This window comes from Tupaia chinensis, unplaced genomic scaffold (assembly GCF_000334495.1).
Source record: "Tupaia chinensis unplaced genomic scaffold, TupChi_1.0 Scaffold145396_1, whole genome shotgun sequence".
Taxonomy (NCBI): Eukaryota; Metazoa; Chordata; class Mammalia; order Scandentia; family Tupaiidae; genus Tupaia; species Tupaia belangeri.
In genome coordinates this window covers 4,316,081-4,323,970 of record NW_006205257.1, presented here as the reverse complement: position 1 = coordinate 4,323,970, position 7,890 = coordinate 4,316,081, and the positions used below count along the sequence as shown (strand labels likewise).

At 38.0% G+C, this 7,890-nt stretch overlaps 1 long non-coding RNA gene across 1 annotated transcript in view; it reads left to right on the top strand.

Annotated features, from left to right (window-relative positions):
- LOC102502537 (uncharacterized) overlaps positions 1-7,890 on the top strand; it is a 32,856-nt gene that overhangs the window by 11,389 nt on the left and 13,577 nt on the right. Inside the window, exon 2 of the long non-coding RNA XR_337334.2 lies at positions 3,396-3,448. This is a non-coding gene — a long non-coding RNA (uncharacterized LOC102502537). The remainder of the gene's footprint in view (positions 1-3,395; positions 3,449-7,890) is intronic.

Below are 7,890 nucleotides of genomic sequence, written 5' to 3'. Positions count from 1 at the left end.
TCTAAATTGGAGAAAATATAAACTTTGTCCCCATTAACATTGTCAGGGGCAGTAATTTAATAACATTCTGTGCTGTGTCTATGGGAAATTCTTTACTTTTTTGTTGAGTATAGAAATGATTAAAACAAAATAACAAAAATTGGTAGAAAAAGGACTATGGAGGTTATACAGGTTGTGTTGTCTGGCAGCTCCAAAAACAGGTGAGAAATATGGCCCTGGAGTGCAGCAAATCTAATCGTTGAGCAGTTTTATTGTTTTTATCAGGTTTTTGTTTAAGGAGAGTTTCATTATACATAGCATTGAGATAAATTTTTGCATAGCAGATTTATTCAACAGGTTTATTCTTTTACCAGATCTCATAGTATTTCACCACTTGGTATGTGGGGTCTTATTCATCAAAAAAGTTTATGACTTAATCAGTTATGAATTTTTAAAAAAAGTTTTACTAATAATGCAGGATGCATTGAGATTTATAGGCAGTGCATTTATTCTATTAGGGGTTTTATTTTTGAACTAAGATGCACAGGAGATACAACACAAACAAATTACATGGTTTATTAGTAATGAACAGGCATTGTCTCTATGGGACGCCCTGCTTTGCTTAGCAGATTTTATTCTTCATCTTATTTTGGCCTGAAATGCTATAATAATTTCCATGAGTCTGGTCATCAGTGGGTCTAAAGCTTGGTTTAAAGTGTCTATGGTTCCTTTCCCACATAGAGCAGCAGAGCTAGTTTTACCCACTAGTAGAGCCACGGTGTCGGTTGGTTCTTCCATTCACTTTGCTTTGTCACTGTTGTGTATCACCATTTCTAAAGCAGAGAACATCATGATTGCTTTGTTCTGAGGTCAGCAACAAGAATTTGTCCCAGTGGTCACTCCCCATTGGAGGTTTGGAGCTCTGGTAGAACTCTTTCCTGTACCAAGAGACTTCTGTAGAACAGAGTGCCCACTTGCTTAGGGTTAATTGTAGATTTTCATTTTAGCAAGATGTGTATGATCCCAGCAGCCTACTAACTTCTTCAGTGCTGTCCTGCCCTGGTGTCCACAATTTAGTTGCAGCATTTGCCATGATTATCACCCCATTCTGGATAATTACAGAACATGTTTTTGAGTATCACCAAATTTTGTCTAATTTCAGTAAATCACTAGATAATTCACCTGTTTGTAGTTTTCGTTGAGCAGGCAAGTGAATGAATCCCAACAGAACTCAAAGTATTCCAATCATTTGAATAAAATTTGCTGGCAACAAAACCAAGTTATTGTAGAGGTGATGCTATGCAATCATTCTGCAATGAGATGACTGAGTTCTTCCTGCTCCTGAGGGGAGTCAACTCTGCAGGGGACATTTATTTTGGGGGCCAGGTCAGCAATTGGCTTTCTGATCCTGGTTTGGTATTGAATCACCATTATTTGAGGGGAAAAATGACTGTCCTATTACACTAGCTTGACTTAAGAGTATGTTGTCTTGTGTTCAACATATGTGTCATAACTGCTGATTTTATGACCACCTTCTCCTTTGGAATCTTCTCTGACCAATTCAATGATATACATTTAATTTTCATAAGAAAAGAAGGTGGTGATTGGTTTCCTTTTGATTGCCCGACAGGGAGTGCTGCTTCCCTGAAATCTATTTAATAATTTTTGGTTGGTGCTCATGGCTTTTCAATGTCCTCTTGTCTCTGAGTCTTGTTGCAGGGGCTGTGGCTGGCTCCACTCACAACTTACAACAGCAGCATGGCAAGCAGAGCAAGGAGCTGTTTGGATCTGTTTTCTTACGAGGCAGCTCAGTCCAGAAGTCCTCTTTGCAATTTCCCCACAGTTGCTGTGGATCTCTTCTGGACATTTTCTACCCTAAATCTAGTGAATCTTTTAAAAATAAAAATCTTATCATTATTTTCTCATGATTGATTTAATTAATAGCTTTCCATATCCCTTAGGACAAAGCTAAAACCCCTTAACCTGGCCAAGTAAGTTCTTCCCGATCCTGCCCCAGCCTAGTCCTCCATTTTCATTGTAAGTCACTCTGTCCTCACTCTTTTTTGTCCCAAAATGTTGCTCTCTTTCTTCCTCAAATATACTGAACTCCTTTCCATCTCTGAATCTTTGAACCTTGGCAACTGCTATTCTTTCCTCTAATACTCTCTTCCTGACTATTCACTTGGCTTGCTCCCCAGGTTCAAGTGTTACTTCCTCAGGGAAGTTTTCTCCTGCTTCCCAGAATGAACACCATTGCTGCACACCGTGATGAACCTTTGTGTTTTCTTTCAAGTCTTTGCCAAAATTCGAGTTAGATATTAAATGAATACTTATTTATTTTTTTTTGGAGAGATTTTTGCTATAGGGCGTGTGCGCTCGCCAGACAGACAGAGAGAGACATAGAGACAGAAAGCGAGAAAGCACCCCCCCAGGGGGGATGGCCACGCCGCAGTCCCTTTTCCTCCATTCTCCTCTCGGGATCTTGGGCACGCACGCACATGTGCCCGACGTGAGTTTTAAGCCACCGGGTCCAGGACGCGAACCGCGGTCGACTACGTGGGAGTCCAGCGACATAGCCATTACGCTAACTGCTGGTTCCCAATACTCATTTCTTTAACATGACTATGGTTCTGTGATAGCTGGACCATGTCTCATCCACTCCAGTGTCTCCAGGTTCGTTGGTGTTTGGCAAACATTTCTTCAGTGAGTGAATGAATGTTGTTTGCCTTTCCCTATAAATGTTAAGATCCATTTGTACTGGGATTATATCTTAACATTCTTGTGTCTATACATGACATCTTGCTCAAGGTTGGTTGCTCAAATCAAGGACTTTGGTCTCATTAACACTGTATCTCATCAGCTCGAAGTCCTAAAAGCACTTAGAGGTGGAGTGTCACCAGTACAGGTTCTGAGGGCTCTCGAGGAATTCTTAGAAGGGTAACACTTTCCTTGTTTAGTATACAGACTTCTACCCAGTTAGGATTATGAACAAACACTTTTGGTTGGCCAATAGCTATACCCCCTACTTTTTTTCTGTTGGTAGGGATCATATTTATTTGAGTATCTAGCTTCTCAATTTTTTTCTTTCTCAAAAATTTTCTGTAGAGTGTATGCAATTTTCAGAGGGAGACAAACAGAGAAAGGACCAGAGAGAAAGTGGGAAAGCATATTCCCAGGGGGATGGCCATGCCACAGTTCTTTCTCCTACATTCTTTTTTAGGAATTTCGGGCAAATACATTCAGTGTGTTTCTAAAGCTGCCAGGTCTGAGACTTGAATGCACAGTTGGCCATATGGGATCTAGTCACCTTAACCACCATACCACAAGTCGGCCCACAACTTAATTTTTAATTTACCCTAGTGACAGAGTACATCTCTAGGAAGTATGACTAATGATTCTCAAATTGTCATCTGCAGAAACCCAGATGTCCCAGAGACCCTTTCAGGTCGAAACTACTTTCATGATAATGGTAAGATATCATTTGCTTTTTTCTGGGTTGATATTTGTTCTGATGGAAAAAACAAACAAACAAACAAAAAAAAACAAATAAAAACAGCAATGCTGAGGAAATAAAGCAATGCTAGCACCTTAGCATGAACCAAGGTAGTGGTACCAAACTCTATCATTCACTGCCATAAACTCAACAATAAATTTTTTTAAGTGTTATTTGAAAATATACTTGATGAAGCAGTAAAAAATGTATGTTTTGACTAAATCACAACTTTTGACTATATGCCATTTTATTATTCTGAATGGAGAATAAGGGGGGCTGTGCATAAATCTTTTCCACTACATTTCATAATCCTATGGACATGGACATCTCAAGGAAAAACATTTGGGTAATGACCAGAGTTGTAAACAGAGCTACCTTTTTCATGGAATGTCATTTATACTTTATAGAATGTCTGACCCACTATGATATGTAGACTTGGATGTGTGGCAAGTATATTTTCAAATATAAGGGAACAAAGGAAAACAGGTCATACATAGTATTTGTGGCCAATGACAACATTTAACTTTCAAGCAAAGTTAAAACTTTTAGAGAAATTGTATTTGTCCTGAGCTTAATAGCTCCTCAATATTTGAAGGACTTTATTTCTTTCTCTAAAATTTCATTTAATTTAATTTTAAATTTGTATTTTATCATTGTACATCTTTACAGCACATAGTTTTTTAAAGCATGCATATAGTAAATGTCAGAGAAAGCACCCCTCATCTTTGAGGGGGATAGTCATGCCACAATCCTTTCTCCTTCATTTCTTCCTCCTTTTGAGATTTTGGGCTCTCATGCACACACACCTGGCATGTCTTTTAAGCCACTGGTTCTGAGACTCAAAACACAGTTGACATGTAGGATCCAACTACCTTAACCACTACACCAGCAGATGGCCCAAGAATTTTCTGGAGATCAGTGGAGATATTAATGACTAAGATATTTCAATATTATTTAGCAAGATGTGTCAACATTGGGATATCTGCATAATCAGATGGCACAGTGTCTTCCAAGTGATCAATGCATGTTATGAAAGCATGCCTGGGATGCAGCCATCATGACACCTACAGCTGCAATGCTGTGTTCCTTAGGCTAGAGCAACATGGAAGGCCCAGGTTCAGTTCCTGGTTCAACTTACAGGATGGGCAGGTGCCTATACAAGTATACAAGTACCTATAATCCTAATGATTTGCGTAGGCTGAGATTGGAGGATAGTGAGCTCAAGCTTGGCCTGAGTGACTTAGCAAGACCCTGTATGAAAAGAGCTGGGGAGCCATAGGCAGGTGGTAGCATAATGGCAACACAATTGGACCTCATGGAAAAGGTTCTAGTTTCCCATCTGAGAGTCTCCTTGGTCACACCAGGGATACACATTCATGTGCCCATAATTTGGACCAGTTAAGACAGGGGTGAACCATAATGTGAAGACTCTATTGGAGGCCTCTCTCTCTCTCTCTCTCAGCTTGCTCATGAAAATAAATACACATTAAAAACAACTATGTGTTAGTGCACATCAGTAGTCCTAGCTGGGCAGTTGAGACAAGAGAATTATAACAGTGACCCTGCCTAAAAAAAACTAAACATACAAAAATCTATAGCACTTTTATATGCCAACAATGAGCAGACAGAAAGAACTGAAGAAAACAATCCCATTTACAATAGTTACAAAATGAATAAGATAGCTGAGAATCAATCTAATCAGAGAAATGAAAACTGAAAAAAGAAATTGAGGATGATACCAAAAAATGGAAGGATATCCAATGCTCTTGGATTGGAAGAATCATCATAATTAAAATGTCAGTCTTACCTAAATTAATTTACATATTCAATGCAATCCTGATTCAATTACCTGAGACATTCTTCACAGAAGTAGAAAAAACAATTACAAAATTTGTCTGGAATCATAAAAGACCTAGTATTTCCAAGCTAATACGGAACCAAAAAAATGAAATAGGAGACATCTCACTACCTAACTTTAAAGTATATTACAAAGAAGTCATGATCAAAACAGCATGGTACTGGTACCAAAATAGATACATAGGTCAATGAAACAGAATAGAGAATCCAGAAGTAAAATCCAAATTATATAGTCAACTGATCTCTGATAAAGATCACAAGACAATGCAATAGAGAAAAGAAAGTCTTTATAGCAAATGGTGTTGGAAGAACTGGATATCTATCTGCAGAAAAATGAAACTGAACCCCTATTTCTCACCATTAATTAAAATTAACTCAAAATAGATCAAAGCTTTAAACATAAATCCTGTAACTACAAAACTATTAGTAGAAAATTAGGAACTTTTGAAGACATTTCGAGTAAGCAAAGATATTAAATAAGGCCCCTAAAGCATAGGCAATAGTCCTTAAAATAGACAAGTGGGATTACATCAAGCTAAAAAGTTTTCTCACTGCAAAGAAACAAAGGGATTAATATCTAGATTATATAGGGAACTCAAACAATTTGCCCACAAAAAAAAAAAAAAAAGAATAACCCAATTTAAAAATGGGCAAATGTATTGAAGAGACAACTCTCCAAGGAAGATTTAGGAGTGACCAAGAGGCATATGAAAAAATGTTCAAAATATCCTGTCATAATGGAAAGTCAAATTAAAACCACAATGAGATACCATTTAACCCCAATTCGAATGGCTAGGATAAAAAAAAAAAAAGTAAGGAATGACAAGTGTTGGTGAGGCTGTAGTGAAAAGGCAACTCTATTACCCTGATGGTGAGCATGTAAATTAGTTCAACTTCTGTGAAAAAAGATAAGGCAGTTTCTCAAAAACCTACAAATAAAACTTCCATATGACCTAGTAATCCCACTTCTTGGTGTTTACCCAAAAGATAGGAAAGCACTCAATCTGAAAGACACTTTGCATATCCATATTTATTGCAGCATTATTTACAATTGCTAAAACATGGAATCAACCTAAGTCTGAAACTGATGGCTGGGTTGAAAAAGCGTGACACATACTTGCCATGGGATATTACACGCTATAACAATGAGGTCCCATTGTTTGACTTAAAATGGATGAATATAGGAGACAATGTTGAGTGAAATGAGCCAGACTTTGAAAGATACATATTGTATGTCCCCACTCAGTTTGTACTACGTGCTACAACAGAGGTTGAGAGACTTGAAAATGCAGTGGTGGAGAGGATGGATGTAAATGCTAGAGACGATAAGATTCTGGATGGTAGGGAGTAGATGGTGGAGGATGAGTGGTGGAAGGGGAGGAAATATTTGACAGGCAGAAAAAAGTGAATTAAATGAAAATTAAAAAGCAAAAAACCTCTACAAGGAAAACTATGAAAACCTTAAAAAGGATATTGAAAAGGACACTAAAAAGCACAAAAAAAGTGGAAAGACATCCCATGTTCCTGGATTGGCAGAATCAATATAATAAAAATGGCAATCTTACCTAAATTAATCTACACATTTAATGCAATCCCTATAAAATTACAAGAGACATTCTTCACAGATCTAGAAAAGACAATCAGAATTTGTCTGGGACCATAAAAGACCCCATTTTGCTAAAGCTATCTTGCACAGGAAGACTGGAGTAGGTAGCATCTCACTTCCTGACTCCAGAATATATTACAAAGCTGTGATAATCAAAACAGCATGGTATTGGTACAAAAAAATAGACATGAGGACCAATGGAACAGAGTAGACTCCAGAAACAAACTCTAAAACATACAGCTAACTCATCTTTGACAAAGAGTAGCAGTCAATCCAGTGGAAAAAGGGAAACCTCTTTAGCAAATTGTGCTGGAAAAACTGGGTATCCACCTGCAGAAAGATTAATCTGAACCCCTATCTGTCACCATTAACAAAAATCAACTCAAAGTGGAAAAAAGCTCTAAACCTAAGACCACAAACTATAAAACTACTTGTGGAAAATACTGGAGAAACTCTAGGAAACATTGGGGTAGACAAAGACTTCTTAAGCCAGACCCCCAAAGCACAGGCAATAATCCCCCAAATAGACAGGTGGGATCACATCAGACTAAGGAGTTTCTGCACAGCAAAGGACACTGTAATTAGAGTGACTGAACAACCCTCGGAATGGAAGAGAATTTTTGTTAACTGTGCCTCAGATAAGGGACTGATAACCAGAATACATAGGAACTCAAGCAGCTTACCTGGAAGAAAATGATTAATCCAATTAAAAGATGGGAAAATGAGCTGAATAAACAACTCTCTAAGGAAGACATATGAACAGCCAAAAAACATATGAAAAGATGCAAAGATGCTCAACATCCCTCATAGTAAGGAAGATGCAGATCAAAACCACAATGAGATACCACCTAACCCCAGTCAGAATGGTGAAGATTAAAAAAATAAAAAACAGATAATGATAAGTGCTGGAGGGGATGTGGCGAAAGGGGAACACTCCTACACTGTTGGTGGGCAT